This window comes from Pinus tabuliformis, chromosome 6 (assembly GCF_031772625.1).
Source record: "Pinus tabuliformis cultivar Carrire ecotype Pingquan chromosome 6, CPIR1, whole genome shotgun sequence".
Taxonomy (NCBI): domain Eukaryota; kingdom Viridiplantae; phylum Streptophyta; class Pinopsida; order Pinales; family Pinaceae; genus Pinus; species Pinus tabuliformis.
In genome coordinates, this window is record NC_142292.1 from 1,913,839,924 (window position 1) to 1,913,856,300 (window position 16,377).

At 37.5% G+C, this 16,377-nt stretch overlaps 1 pseudogene; it reads left to right on the forward strand.

The window, feature by feature from the left end:
• Positions 1-2,194: 2,194 nt before the first annotated feature.
• On the forward strand, positions 2,195-3,024 carry LOC149266839 (small ribosomal subunit protein RACK1z pseudogene; annotated as a pseudogene).
• The last annotated feature ends 13,353 nt before the right edge of the window (positions 3,025-16,377 follow it).

Genomic DNA, 16,377 nt, shown 5'->3' on the forward strand with positions numbered 1-16,377 from the left:
TGCTACTCTTCTAACTTCTTCCAAAATTCTGCAAACTCCTTGCTAAAATAATTTTCTAATTGTTCCATCTTCAAACATCCTCCGGATTGTTAGGATTCTAGCTCTGATACCAAAGTAGTATCCTAAGGGGATTTTTTTCCTTTAGCATTTCAGAACATGGAGTATATATTGCACTAAAAATCCAAAAAAAATCAAATTTCTAACTTTATTGGGCATCTAAACACATTATTTCCATTTACTACCTTTTTCAAATCATTTTCCTTGGTTTTATCTTTTGTATTGCTTTTTCAAAATATAGGTTTCGTAAGGTTGATGCATGGCACAGGAAGGAAGAGAGGTTTTTAACAGCTAAAGCTCTCGTATTTTCCAAAACATTTCTTCCAGTAGAAGCCCACATTGATCCCCAACACCATTTTAGGGGTATGCCTATGTTTGAATTGCAAAAACATTTAAAAAACATGTAAGGGTTATTTTTTTAAAATTTACAAAAAAAAAGATTTAGTTTTTATAGTTATGAGTTTGTAATCTAGGATTTAGTTTTCATGTGGCAGTACACATTCAATAAACCTAGTTATCTATAGTACCATATATAGGATAAAGAAATAAACCTATAAGGGGTTTTATTATTTTTCCATGAAGTTAGATCTCATAAATTGACAAGTTAATTTGTTGTTGTAGACTAGTGAGAACTCATTCTTATAGCTTTGAGGTCATTTAGTAAGCTTCATCGTAGGAGTTTTTGGACTGTAAAATATCTTCAGAGTATTTTGTATTGGTTCTCCCACTTTACCTCCTTGGATCCTCATCCCATCATTAGAGTTTTTAGGTTGTTAATAAAAACTCAAAACCAGTTTCATTTGATGTTGATATATTAGAAAATTTGGTTGTAGGATAGTGGAAAAGACTCATGTTTTGTCCGAATGAATTTTCCAAACCATTTTTTATTCTTTCTTTCCCATTTTTTCTTGCTTAAAACTCTCATAAGCTATGAAACTTTCGATTTAGTATTAAATTTATCTTTCATTTTATTGTATTATTATTAGTTACTTGTTATTTATTAGTTAATTTCCTTTAGTGTTATAAGAATCATTCTATTTTAAGTTATAAAATGCCACACATCCACACAACTTCACACCATCTTAAATCAACACTTGGTTCATGACCCCAATTTTAGCCTCTATATAAACAACCTTAATTTGACTAACATACTTAAGCCCCACGTGGGTACCAAAATAAGTTACTAGGCATTTGAAAAACTCCCCCTATTTTTATTACATTCAAACATAATAGTTGTATCTATAGCCAGTTTGAAATCCATCACTATCTAGTGGTAAAAAATGGTAGTGAGTAGAATCTATAAAGGGATTAAGGATTAGATTATCTTGAGGCTCCCAACTCTTGGCATGTAATTTGTTAAGGTAAACTAAAAGCCAATATTTTAGGAAAACTACCCCATCAATAGGAATTTATAGGAATTGTAGCCATAGGTTGCTCTTCAATTCTTGAATAACCCCATATAAATATGATCCTATAATTAGAGAGATTGCTTTTATCATTGTTTTTTAAAATAGGAGCAATTAAGGTTTGCATGAAAGGTTTAGGGATAATAGATTGGATAATTCTTATTCTAGCCGTAAACTCTCCTAGCAAAATTATATTGTTTTATTTCTCATCTTATAAATATTCTATTATATGTTGTTATAAGGACCATGTTTATTTATATTACTTTTCTTATCAAAAATAAAATTAGTATGCACAAAATAACATATTGCTATACAAATTTTAATCATTTAAAAAAAAAAGGGAAAAAGGAGAGAAAATGAAGTGAAGCGAAATGCATATTTGTATATAGAATTTGAGTAACCAACAAATCAAAATTCACCACTGCCTAGATCCCCACCAAAAAAAGTAACTTGCACTTTGTGGATGCAACCAGACCATAAGTTGTTAGTCTAACGAGGTGGAGAAGTTGCCTACAAAGTTATGGAAATAGAGAAAATCCGGCAAAGATTTTTGTAAATCTAAATTATAGTTGTTAAACTTCAAACTGTTTTTGATGGTGCTGAATCCATTTCCACCATCAAAAACACAATTCAAACACTACCTCTACAATATTTTTTGAATTTTTTTACCGTCCCGACAATTCCTCCGCCTCATTAGATGACTCCTTTTCTAATAGGCGCTCTCGTTGGATATGAGCGTGCTTGCCATTTTGTCCAGTTATACCGTATTTTATGTCGGCTATGAAATACGAAATGCTACGGAATATGGTGTCCCACGGCGCCGCCTGACGGGCCACTCACGCTTCGTGCAGGACGTGGTCATCTCCTCCGACGCCCAGTTTGCCCTCTCGGGCTCCTGGCACGGCGACCTCCGCCTCTAGGATCTCAACACAGGCCTCACAACCCGGCGTTTCGTTGGCCACACGAAGGACGTCCTCAGCGTCGCCTTCTCCCCCGATAACCGACAGATCGTCTCTGCCTCCCGTGACGGCACCATCAAACTCTGGAACACCCTTGGCGAGTGCAAATACACCATCCACCCCGATGCATAAACAGAGGGGGCCCATTCCAACTGGATCTCCTGCGTCCGCTTTTCGTCCACCAACGACAACTCCACCATCATCTCCTACTCATGGGACCGCACCGTAAAGCTATGGAATTTAGAAAACTGTAAGCTCAGGAACGAACACGCTCGTTGGGCACGAGGCTATTATTTTTAATCTCGTGGATTTTAAAATATCATTTTATTTTCTGGGCACGTAACGGTAAAAACAAAATTATCATGCATTGGGATTTGGCGGAGGGGAAGCGCCTCCGCTCGCTGGGTGCCACTGCCGAGGAATATCATTCATGCCCTCTGCTTTAGCCCCAACAGATACTGGCTCTGTGCTGCCACTCAGCAGTGCGTGAGGATTTTGGATGTGGAGAGCAAGAGCATTGTGGCCGATCTTTGCCGGATTTCATTCCCAGCAAGAAGGGTCAGATACCTAATTGTATCAGTTTGAGAATTTATAGAATTTGATTATTTATAGCAAATTTCATCCAAAAATTGTAAGTTTTAAAATATATATATAATTAAAATATATTGATTTGTATATTTGGTAAAATAATTTAATTTAATGTAATGGAAACTTATAGGTATAGATTATATTATATATAGTTAAAATATATTGATTTGTATATTTGGTAAAATAAATTTAATTTAATGTAATGGTAACTTATCGTTATAGGTTATATTCATAATATTAGACCAAAAACCTTATTATTATCAATTATATTGATAATTACATTAAAAAATCTAGAATTTATCAAGCCACTACAACGATCAAATAAATCAAATGACAACATTTCCTAGCTTTATAAGTTTTCTGCCCCACCAACTACTAGACACAACCTATGCATTGTTACAAAGGAAAACATAGAGCTGCACTGTCATAAAAACACGAAGTTTAACCAACGCCACTAGAATCCATCATTCTGGTAGTGCCTAGAAATGGTGAACGCAAACATGGTTAAAAAATAGCATGAAAAATATTCAGGAGGTTTTTATACAGAACTGGTATTTTGCAATTTGGTACTTTTATTAGCCAACAACAAAACAAAAACAATGCTTATTGGCCTTTAAATTTGTGGCTAGCATTCGGCCATTAATTGGAATGCTTTGTTGTAACATCCTCTACAAATTGAGGATGAATGGGACGTGATAGCCTATTACAAATTGAGGATGAATGGGACGTGATAGCCTATTCATCCCCGTAGGTTATAGTCTTCCATAAAGGGAAAAACTTTAAATTCACCCATTGTTGGGCAATTTTGGGGAAGTTGGGCTAAAAAACCCAAATTTGGGTTTGAAGTAAAGTCTACCAAATCATTGAGGTAAAAATCTATAAATATGAGAGGGATAAATTCACTTTCAATCACTGGGTGTGAATCAATTCATTTTTTTTAGCATTAGCTCTGAAGGTCTCGAGACCTCTCTCTCTTTTGTCAATTTCGGTGGTGAAAGATTCCACCCTAGTTGATATCCTTCTCTTTTTCTCTCTGTTATTAGCACAAGATTTCAATCAAAGGTAGTGAGTTTTGTGAGGGTTAATAATTTTTTAGGAATCAAATTTTATAATGGTTAATCTCTGTCTGGGCATTGAAGTCCTTTCAGACCTTAATCCCTCATTCTAGGCACAAAAAAAACGCAGTGAAGTTTTCTACTGAGATTAATCTCATCCTTTGGGCACGATAGAAGGACATCAAAGTCTATGTTGACTTAGATCCCTTGTTGTGGGAATAGTAGACGGATACTAAAGCTCATGGTCTCTTGTTCTGGGCACAATAGTATAATCGAGGAGGTAGCGAGCAATTATTTACTCTTGAAGAGATTGTGCAGAAGTTTGATCTCCATCACACCATTAAAGCAAAGTGAAGATTTTTCTAAGACATAAATGGCTCTTTTGATGGCACAAAAAAAAAATCCTGGAAAAGTCTGAGATTGGAGGCATTATGAAAAATTGAATCATCCTTCCCATAGTAGCCAAGCCCGAGTTTTGGACCAACAATTTATTTTGGGAAGTAAAGGGAACAAGGATCTCTAGTAGAGTGGGTTTCCTATGGAGGAATCCAAATTTTGTTCTAACTAAATTGCCCATCCTATAGTCGTCCATTGTAGTAGGAGGAGGGTTTAACTAAAATTGTAAATTATGGTTATGGTTTGTTGTATAATTATTTGGTTCTCTTCAGTGATGATCATACTCTTGTGTGAATTTTTTATGAGCTACTAGTTGTGTTGATTACATTGATAAGTACAGTGCATTAAATTTTATTCATTGGATGTTTTATGTTATCTTTATTGATAAAGTTTGTTGAAGGATGCATTGACTATTTGAATGGGAATTGATGACAGGTAACAATGTGCCTGCATCAGGTACCCATAAAAACCACACAAAAAATATGACCAAAAACCTAATGAATAAAACCCTAGCAATTAGCTCCTTGGTTTCTAAGTCTCCAACTCTAGTATCTTCATATTTTGTGACTATTGCTTCCCAGTAGTCCAAGTATTCAAAATGTCCTTAATCTTAATTTCCCACTTTGCATAATTTGTACCATTTAGTATGGGGCCCTGTGTGTTCTAATTGCTAGTGGAAGTTATGACTGACTTTTGTAACAACTCCCCTTTACTGTGAATTGGGAGGCTTCTCCCCAATTTTCAACTCACTTAAATCCTAATGGAGGTCTAGAAACCTTGACATGAGTGGATCTTCTTTACAATGGTAGCTCTGAGAATTACAAAGAAATCTTGGTGTGATTTGGGTTTGTTAAGCCCTAATGATATGCCATATTTTAACCCAAAAACCCCTTATTAAGCCATATATATTGAGTGATTACATTTCTATTGTTATATTGTTAAATAGGCTAGAACCCCTCATCGTCCCATTTTATTATAATTGTATCCTTTGTCTCCCATATATATACTAAGGAGATCTAGTCTTAGGATTATCAAATATTGTCATGTTCATTGTATTTATTGTATAAGGAGGTTCCCCCTTGAGGTGGATTGTGATTATTTGTTTCTCGTCATTTTTAAGGTGTGAGGATCATAACATTCAGTATCAAAGCTCTTAATCCTAGGGTTTTGCTGCTTCAAAAAGGTCATTGTAGAATTTTCGCTATAGATTATTTTCTACAAGATTTCAGATGGTAAAACTTTGAGAATATTGAGAAGACATCCTAAGAAATTTTTGGTTCAAGATGAAGTGCCAAAATTGTGGGCCCTGTTTGGGTAAATTGGTACATCAACTTCCCGGGGCCATAACTTTGGCATACGATCTCTGTTTGGCTATCATAATACCTCTTTTCGAATATCTTAAAGAGGAGGCTGAAATCAAATCAAATAAATGGTTTGAGACTTTCCCAATTTATCTGTTTTCCCTAAAAACGTCTTTTAGTCCCTCAAAATGGCATAGGAAGTTTAGGACCCGAAAAACTGCCAAAAATAGTAAGTTGTGGTACAATTAAGGAAACTAAAAAGAAACAACTATGGGGGTCCAAGTGGAATAGGCGGGTGGCCACCAATATCAACCTAGATCGGTCCTCCCCCCTTAGGAATAAAATATCCCCATTGCGTTGGTTCCCTCCATGAGATGGGGAAACTTCTGTTGAACTTGGTCCCTGGTGAGCCACTTGCCTTGGTGCAAGAGTGGGCCAGCTTTGACAACCTGATATAGTTGGATCTTCTGTTGGCGAGATTTCTTGATCTGTATGTCCATGATCCAATCAGTTTTGCCCTATTCCATGCAGTATGGGTTTAACTTTGTTCATGTGATTTGTTATGCAATGTCTCATGTGTCCACTAATGGTGGAAAGTATGGTCGAAGGCGGTCCATATTGAACATTGGGTGGCGGCCAAGGAATGGTGGAATGATGAGCTCTAAAGCATTGTCCTCTACAACCTTAGTGATGATGTAAGGCCCATATCGGAGTGGGTGAAGCTTGCGGTGGCGCCCAGTGAGGCGCTTTTTCTGCAAATGTAACCAAACTTTGTCGTCCACCTGGAACTTCTGTGGCACCTGATGTTGATCATGACGTTGCTTGTACTTCACATTAGCTATGTCCAATATGTCATGGACCTACTAGCGAATGTGTTGAATGTGCTCAATGAAGTTGTTAGCCTTGTCAAGTTTGAACTGGGCATGAGACAAATTTGCCTGGGTAGCTGCAAATGGTATGGCCACATCAATGGGACATAGTTGATGGAATCCCAACCCCACCTAAAAGGGGTTGTGGCTAGTTCAGCTATGGAGAGCTCTATTGTAGTTGTGTTGGACATAGGGGAGGCTGTCATCCCATGTGAGTGGATGCTTCGAGTTGTACATACGCAAAATATGTATGATCATCTTGTTGACAACCTCTGTTTGGCCATCAGTTTGGAGGTGGAAAGATGTGGACTTAGTGAGCTTGGTATCCAGCATCGACCAGAGACTTGACCAAAATGTACCTAGGAACTTGCTGTCCCGATCTGAGATAATGGACTATGGGATCCCAAAGTGTACTCACACTCATTCAAAGAAGAGCTTAGCAGTGACTTCTGTTGTGATACTCTTCTTGCAGGTTGCTAGAATGGCCATCTTAGAGAATCTGTCGACGACCACAAAAACGCAGTTGTTTTAATGCTTAGTAGAAGGAAGGTGTGACATGTAATCCATGGAGATTGATTCCCAAGGTCTACTAGGAATTGGAAGAGGAGTGTATAGGCCTTGCATATTGATGGTGGGTTTGGAAATGGCGTAGGTAATGTAGGATCTAATGTTTTTCCTAACATCCTTTCAAAGGTTCGACCAATAAAAGTACTTCTGCAGCACTGCCTATATTTTCTCTACCTTGAAATGTCCAACGACCTGACTGTAGTGCGCCTCCCAAATCATCTTGGCATGCTTTCTTAAAGGAACACAGAGGTGTCCCAGGTGGCATAACAGTGCATCCTGGAGGTGAAAATTTGGACCTTGCTTGCCTTCAAAGAGCGTCTAATACGTGTTGTTGAATTCTAGATCGCTCTTGTAATGATGCAGCCACCCCGCAGTCTCATACCCACAAGAGTCGAGCACAGTGATCAGCGCCATGACCAGTGGTTGGCTGAGGTTGCCCTTCTTGTACTTAATGTTCAAATGGAATTGTTGCAAGTATGTGGACCATTTTCGATGATGATTGTTCTGCAACTTCCCCTGTGTCTGTATGAACTACAGGGCTCAGTGGTATGTGTGGATGATCGTTTCCTTTCCCATAATGTAATGCTTCCATTGTCAAAAGGCACACACAATGGGATGCCCATATTGATTAAGAACTACACCAGTAGCATAGTCAAAGGCATCTGTATCGACCTCAAATGGTTGTTGCAGGCATGCTAATGTGAGCACTGGTGCAGAGTAGAGGTGATGTTTCAACTCGACAAACACCTTTTGTTGGGATTCATACCAAAAGAACTTTTCTTCCACTCCTCCCTTGGAGACTTGACTCAAAGGCTAAATGATATAAGAGAACCCCAACACGAACCTGTGGTAGAAGTTGGCAAGACCCAGAAAGTTGAGCTTTGTTAGAGTGGTTGGCTTTGGCCAATCCCCAATGACTTGTATCTTGGATGGGTCCACATGCACACCCCGCTCATTAATGATGTACCCCAGAAATTGAACGTAGGTCATACCAAAAGTGCATTTCTCTAAATTGACACATAACTTGTGTTGTCGCAGGGTTTGGAGGACCTATTGAATATGGTGGAGGTGCTCTTCCCACCTCTGGATGAAGATCATAATGTCATCCAGATACACAACCACGAATGTGTTATTGAAGGGTCACAAGATGTCGTCCATGAGCCTCATGAAGGTTATTGGGCCATTTGTCAACCCAAAAGGCATGACCAGCCATTCGAAAAGGCCCTCGGATTTGAAGGCAGTCTTCCACACATCGGAGGGTTCGATCGATACCTGGTGATAACCAGAATTCAAGTCAATCTTTCTGAAATATTTGGCCCCCTGGAGCTGGTCCAGAAGGTCATTAATCTGTGGGATTGTATACCTATTCCAGACAATGATCTTGTTCAATGCCTGATAGTCAATATAGAGCCTTGACATCCCTTCTTTCTTCTATACCAATACAATCAGGCTCCCATAGGGCGATGAACTTGGCATGATGTGCCCTTCTACGGCATATCCTAAATTTGCCTCTTGATTTCATCGTTCTCCATAACACAGCATCGATAGATCGATCCATTGGGTAGTGGCGTGCCCGGGGTCAGATCAATGGAGTGCTTGACCTGACAATGTAAAGGTACCACTATGGGTGAGGTGAATATGTCCCTGTACTCCTCCACAACCTTATCCATTTGTTGCTACCGTGCGAAGGAGCCATGTCTTTAGGTTGTGGTCACAATCTTATTCTTTCCCTGAGGGAGAATCATAAGGAAAACAAATTTCCTGGTCTTGGAAATGATCTTGTTGCATTGCTTCGCAGTGATCAAAGAAATGGCGGTAGGCGGTGCTACCTCTAGTATCCTATACAACTTATTACCCAAAGTAATAATAATAGTGTGAGGCCTATACTCATACACAACATGTCGCTTACACAAGTATAGTTGGCCTAATAATACATCACAAACTTCAATAGGAGCAAAATCACACAATACCTCATCTATGAAGGGCTTGATGCTATAGGGAAGGCGACATTGTTGGATGGCGCCGAGATCTCACCCTTGGTGAAGCCACCTAATGATGTACGAATGCGGGTGTGGTGTGGTCAGTAGGCCCAACCGCTTTATGACCTCTCCTGAAATGAGGTTCTTTTGGCTACTGTTGTTGACAATGAACTACAACAGAGAACCCCTCACCCACATCTATGAGTGGAAGAGTCTCTCCCCCTCCTCTGAATCTTAGGGCTCATCCATTTGGATCTTGGTGGTGGCAACTGTGGCACTAAGCTCTGCATCAATAATATTCTTCCCTTTGTCATTTTCAAACTCAGATTTGGAACATGCATCTGATTCAGAAGCCTTCAGCTCAGCCACTAGTGACTGCTTGTCTCAGCATTCACTTGTGTTGTGAGTGCAGCTCTTATGGAACTCACACCATTTCCCTGTGTCCTTTGTCTTCATGGTGTTTTTCTTTGCTTATGGCTTAGGTGTGTTGTCTAGGGTTGCCCGGCCTTGGCTTTGTCCTTTGTTATGTTGTTTGGGCGTGCCTTTCCCTTGCTTCGAATTCGTAGATCTAAAGTCTCGCTTCTTCAATTTAAATTTCTGCTCGATATTGAAAATGTATCGATAGGCGGTGTTAGGCGAGGATATGTCCAGAAAATCCATCTCGTCCTCGATGTACTTGTGTAGGAAGTCGGAGTACTTTAGTACCAAATGCCTCTCAGAATCATTGATACCGATCTTCATGCGAAGGGTATGGAAAACATTTGTGAACTCTGACACAACTTGGTCCCTTCCCTGCTGCAGCGTGGTCCACTTTATGTATTTATGTTCATATCTCCCTACAAGGTAATATTGTTTATTAATGATGTTTTGAAAAGAATTCCAAGTGGGTGTGGCTGAAAACAGTGAGGCTGAAAACAGTGAGGATTCCCTCTCATCCTTTGTTCACAGTAGGTTTCCCACCAGTCCTTGACATGTGGGGCGGCTTTGAGGAGTGCAAAAGTAAAATATCCTTCCAACAAATTTAACCATCTATCTACAGCGCCTGCACCTATCTAACCTTCAAATATGGGGATTTCAAAGTTAACTTGTACCTTAAAAGGAGTGGCACCTCCAAAGTGGTTGCTAGATGAAGATGTGTCGCCTATGGGTAGTGGCCAACGGATCTGGGCAAATTTATCCATCATCACGTTCATTTGTCACTGGAGGGATCCTCGAGCAATATTTTGAAAGGATCTCTTGCCCCCTCGTGTTTATTTTCTTCCGCCATGGGAGGTCGTCGGGGTTTGCGAGGTTGTCTTGCAAAGGTTAAACCAGTTTGAGCCCTAACTCCTTATACAATGACCTCGTTGCGGACATGCAAAGAAAACAAAGAAAGAGCATACCACTCTGGTACCACTGATCTAGAATTATTTAGGAACGCAACAAAATACAAATATATGCATAAACACAAAGATGCAGTAGAAATAAAATTTCATTTCATTAATATGAAAGCATTGAAATATGCTTACATACATAAATGGAAATAAACTAGTCGAGCGATGGTAGCTTATCTTTGAGAAGAGATGTGGCGACTACATGCCTTTGAACTGTGTTACAATGAGGATCAAAGGCCTATTTATTATTGAGACACAATGAAAAACGCTAAACAACCAAAAACCTAACCCTAGGAGATGAAACGCCAAAACTGTGGGCCCCGTTTGGGTAAATTGGTACATCAAGGTTTTGGGGTCGTAACTTTGGCATACGATCTTTGTTTGGCTATCATAATACCTCATTTCGAAGCTCTGGAAGAGGAGGCCTAAAATAAAACAATAAAATGGCTTGGGACTTTTTTAGTCTCTTTGTTTCCCTAAAATTGTCTTTTAGTCCCTCAAAATGGCTCCTAAAGTTTAGGACCTAAAAAAGACTACCAAAAATAGTAATTTTTGCTACAATTAAGGAAACTGAAAAGAAACAATAGTGGGGGTCCAAGTGGAATAGGCGGGTGGCCACCAATATCCACCTTGAGCATATCTAGGGTGAACGCCACACACATACATTAATTTTCTTTGGATACGACTATATGTACACATTTAAAAAATATTACCAAAATGATAGAGATTCACATGAATTTGCAAAATCCAATAATGAATTTGGTTTGTGTAGTATGAACCATCAAGTATGTCAAGCCACACTTGTAATAGTATTGTTTTCCAAAACTAGTGAATTTTTAAGAACGTGCAAATTATGAAATACACCCATGCACTACACAACTACAAAAACATAAATAATCATCATGATACTTTTAAAAATTATGCAATGGTAATCATCATCATCCTTTTCAAAATATTAGTATGTATGTGAAGGCCTGGTAAATAATTCATATACAAATACCAATTATCTTGCAACAAACAATAGGTCACCACAATTGCAACAACAGACGTTGTTTGTCACAAGCCGGACATCAAACATAGTTTGTCGCAAATGAAACGAACAACATATTTCATCGCAATTGAGATGCCTCAGAAATACAATGTTGCAATTACGACCCAGCACAAATATGTTGTCACAATTGGGATGAACACAAGCACAAAAACTAAAAAAATGACATTTTTCTTCAACTTTGCGACAATATGGGCCATACCTTCAGACTATGTCATCACAATTTAGCCCTATATGTAGTAGTTATGTTGCTATATTATTCCTCCTCTTTATGTCCATCCTTATCATCTGCTTACTCTATGATATCGTCATACTCATAAGGGATATGCCATGTGTTATAACATTTTCTTCTCAAGGGAATGTTACGAAATTTTCCATATTTGCTAATTGGTTTCTTGGATAGACTCCTGGTCATCTGCAAATTTTAATTAAATTTTCCCAAACATTTTGTGGTCTTTATAAGCCAGACTATACTTTCAAGTTGTTAGCAAAATTGGGGCAAATTGTGATGTGTGAGCATTTTATGGTCTTGTGTTTATAACAAAGTTATAATATTTATTAAAACATATTATTCCAAGCCCAATCTCGAATTTCAAATTATATCACATATGCCATCGAAGTGCCACATATCACCACCAAAGATCAAAGCTCACCAACCAAATTCACAAACTAAGTCAAGCCCATCGTACAAAGCCAAGCCATGAAACAAGGAAGTATAGTGTGCGCTCAACAAGTAAAATAACCTTTTGAGAATGGATGCATATAAACACATGGAAGTTCATTCACATCATAAATGTGGGATAATATCCCAAAAAAAAATGAAAAAAATCAGGATACTCAAATAATTATCAATGAACTTTAAGCTACTAAGCCAATGCTCCACGTAACGTGTCAGGTGCCCATTGAAAGAGGGAACATGTTATTTTTCTTTGAGATATTCTATTATTCAACTAATTGACTATTCCATGAAGCTATCAATGATATTACAACTACATTGTCTTTACACGACCACTGTTGAAAGATCAAAACTTTACACATATCTCAACTTAAAAAAAAAAAAAAACGAAACAAAACAAACAAACAAACAAAAACAAAACAAAAATTGGTAGTTATGTGTTAACATGGGACTATAGAACGAATATTTCATATGGAATTGACAAATTTAGAGATTTAAAATAATTAGAAGATTTTGTAACCATCACCTGTCAATTACTCTCATTGTTATTATGGTTTTAGATTCAATATTAACAAGTATTGTATTCACCCAGAATGAAACTTGTATGCCATCTAGCTTGTTGTGGTGTTGCAAATTGTTAATGTCTAATTAAAGCAGGGTTTTGATAATGCTTAACCAACTACATGAGATCAATTTGTTCCTTTCACCACCGCTTTAACTTGCACATGTTCATCATTTTAGTTTAAAGTGATGACAACTTTACATGGCAGAGATTTAGCAAAGTCCAATCGATGGCCATAGTTTTATTGTGGAACCCCCTGGATTTTCGACGTTTAACGGGGGGGCTGAAATAAGTTGTTTTGTCAAAACAAATTTTCATACATGACACAATCTAGAGAATTACGAAACCCCCCAGCGAAAAACCATATACTGCCAAACACCCCCTCTGCATTCTGCTAGTTTTTGGAAATGAGCCTTTCCTTACATCATACAGTGATGTGTATTAGAGAGATATACTATGAGATGGACGATTCAGGCCATATATTAATGATCTCAAATTTATCAGTTTATAGCTAGCACTGGTGCAACCTTACCCTTTTGGTACATTCTTTTGGGTTTTAAAAAGGCAAGGTTGAGAAATCGTTTCTACTGTCAGCAGAGATTCTGCATTCAAAACGTAAATTGTATTGACTCTGCCGCAACTCTTAAAGCAAAGAAAGAAGGATGGATTGTAAGCGATAAGAAAGAAAAAAAAATTCAAAAAGTTGAAAGCAAGGAAAGGTTGCCCAATGATTGATACATATCAGCTCTCAAATAATAATAATAATAATGTGAAGAGCAACGCTTACGTAATCATTATATTGAACGCTAATGAAATTTCAAATAAAAGAAATATCCAGAGCATTATGCATGACGAAAGCCATTTCTCCAGCAAGAACGTGGACAAGGAGCTTGAAAAAGTGAATTGGGAGAACAAAAAATGAGGGCTCAAGAATGATAGTAACCAGACGCTGAAAAATGAGGATCAGTGATCGAAAAAAGCTTACCGAAAATTAGGCAGCATCTCAGAAAACAACGTAAAAAACTTGGTTGAAATACCATCGTGCAACCTTGACAACCAACGGTCAGTCAATTAGAAAAATAACCTTGACAACCAACGGTCAGTCGAGTGGAAAAACAACTCTAAGAGCAGGGTTATCAGCACCCTTATCTCCAATAACACGAATAATGAGATTCAAGAGGTAAATGAATATAATACTTTGAATATTACTCATATCTCTGCTAATAATATAGGTAATAATAAGGTTGTTAATATTTCCTCTTATAAGCGAAATAGGGATGAATGAGAGGTCCTAAGTAAAGGACTTAACTTTACTGTAGCACCCAAACATATTCCAACTGAAGAAATTATCTATAGCCTTGAGGATGGAATAAAAAGTCTAAGCGATGAAGATAAATAACAAATTAGACAAGATTCTGTAGTCATCTTAAGAAGGGAAAAGCCTCCAAGGAGAAACTTGAACCATGGGCAATAAATTTCCTTAAGAAGCCTAAGAAACAATGATAGCATTATCATCTTGAAAGCAGACAAAGGAGGGGCAATAATAGTAATGGAAAAAGAAGAATATGTCACCAAAATCAAAGACCACCTATATAATAGTTGCAGCTACAAGAAGCTCATAGAAAACCCTATTTCTAAAATTATCAAGGTCGTTAGAAAAGCCATCAAGGATTCTAACATAGAAGATAAAATTGAGAAGCACCTTTCACCAGACTATGAAATTACCCCTCAAATTTATGGGGCCACCAAAATTCATAAAGAAGGTGTCCCCCTCAAACCCATTGCCAATACTATTGGGGCACCTAGATACAAATTAGCTAAATATGTTGCAAACACTTTGGCTCCACTGGCTGGGAAAATTAGTTCATACATTAAAGATTCTAATCATTATATGGATCTTATAAATAAAGAGAAGTTGGATTCTTGTGATAAAATTGTAAGTTTCGACGTTGTTCAACTCTTCACAAAGATTACTTTAGATGAATCCATCCAAGTGATAAAAGAAGTCGCTGACCCTTGGACTACAAGGCTTGTGGAGATATGCCTTCGTTCTACATTATTTACCTTCCAAGGTGAATTATTTGAGAAAACATCAGGAATATCTATGAGATCCCCACTATCCCCTATAGTAGCCAATCTGTTTATGGAAGAGTTTGAAAAGAAATCCCTATAAACCTTCCCTCTAAAACCTAAATTCTAGATCAGGTTTGTTGATGAAATGAGTGTCAATTGGCCACATGGGGACAAGGAGTTAAGAAACTTTCTAGACCACCTCAACAGTTTATCTAATGACATTAAGTTTACTATGGAGGTGGAGGAAAACAATTGCATCCCTTTCCTTGACATTCTCCTCCTTAGGAATGAGGATGGATCATTAGGGCACAAGGTGTTCAAGAAGAAAGCCCACACTAATAATTAACTTAATGCAGAGTCACACCATCATCCAACACAAAACATGGGAGTGCTCAAAACCCTCTTCACTAGAGATTTAAGAATATCAGACTCAAAGCATGTAGAGGAGGAGACAAAATATCGAAAGAAAGTGTTTGCTAGCATCGATATAAAAATAAAGACGTCATAAAAAACATCAAAAGAGTTAGAACCATTGATGGAACAAGACCCTCTTCAACTAAATCTGAACCTTCTAGTAATATGGCCTAACTACCATACATTCAAGGTGTCACTGATAAGCTAGTCAGGTTCCCACAAAGAAAAACATGGATACCTCTTTCAAACCCTTAACTACAATCAGGGAGAGGATGAGATCAATAAAGGACAATCTTGATCACCTCCAACTCAAGAGTGTCTATAAGGTATTATGTTCATGTGGAGAATGTTATATTGGAGAAACATGAAGATCTTCAAAATTAGACTCAAAGAACATGGCATTGACATTAAAAATGGTAGAATTTGATCTTATGCACTTGTAGAACACTCATCAAAGACATGTCACCATGTTTGCCTTGAAGACACGAAAATAATTGTCAGGGAAAAGCATCAGTATAAATGAAAGATTCGTGAAGCCCTTGAAATTATTAAACATCCTCACAATCTTAATAGAGATGGGGGTTTGGAAGTAAGTAGGAATTGGATCCCCTTACTCACTCAAGAACCCAGGTCTTACAACCTTAACTAAAATATCTTTCTCTTGGTCCCTTCTACATTTTAACCCTCATTTGGCCTTTTCTCTTACCCTCTCCATTGTATTCATTACCCCTCTAAATCTTCACACCGCTTCCCGCTTCGCCTTTTTCTTCCATTCTAGCCTTATTAGTTACTTGTCTTAATAACTTGATAACATCTAAGAAAATCTCTAATAATATGATGACTTCCCTTATTATATTAATAATAATAACAATTAATACAAATAGTGATCATTATTATTATCTAACTCAGTTTTGATAACAATTATTAACTTATAAGGTTAATAATAATGATTATTATCATTATTATTAATATGAATTAACTTCACTATTAATATTAATTAAGAAATTAATGCCAATAATTATAATAAATACTAAAAATAATGTATAACAATAAT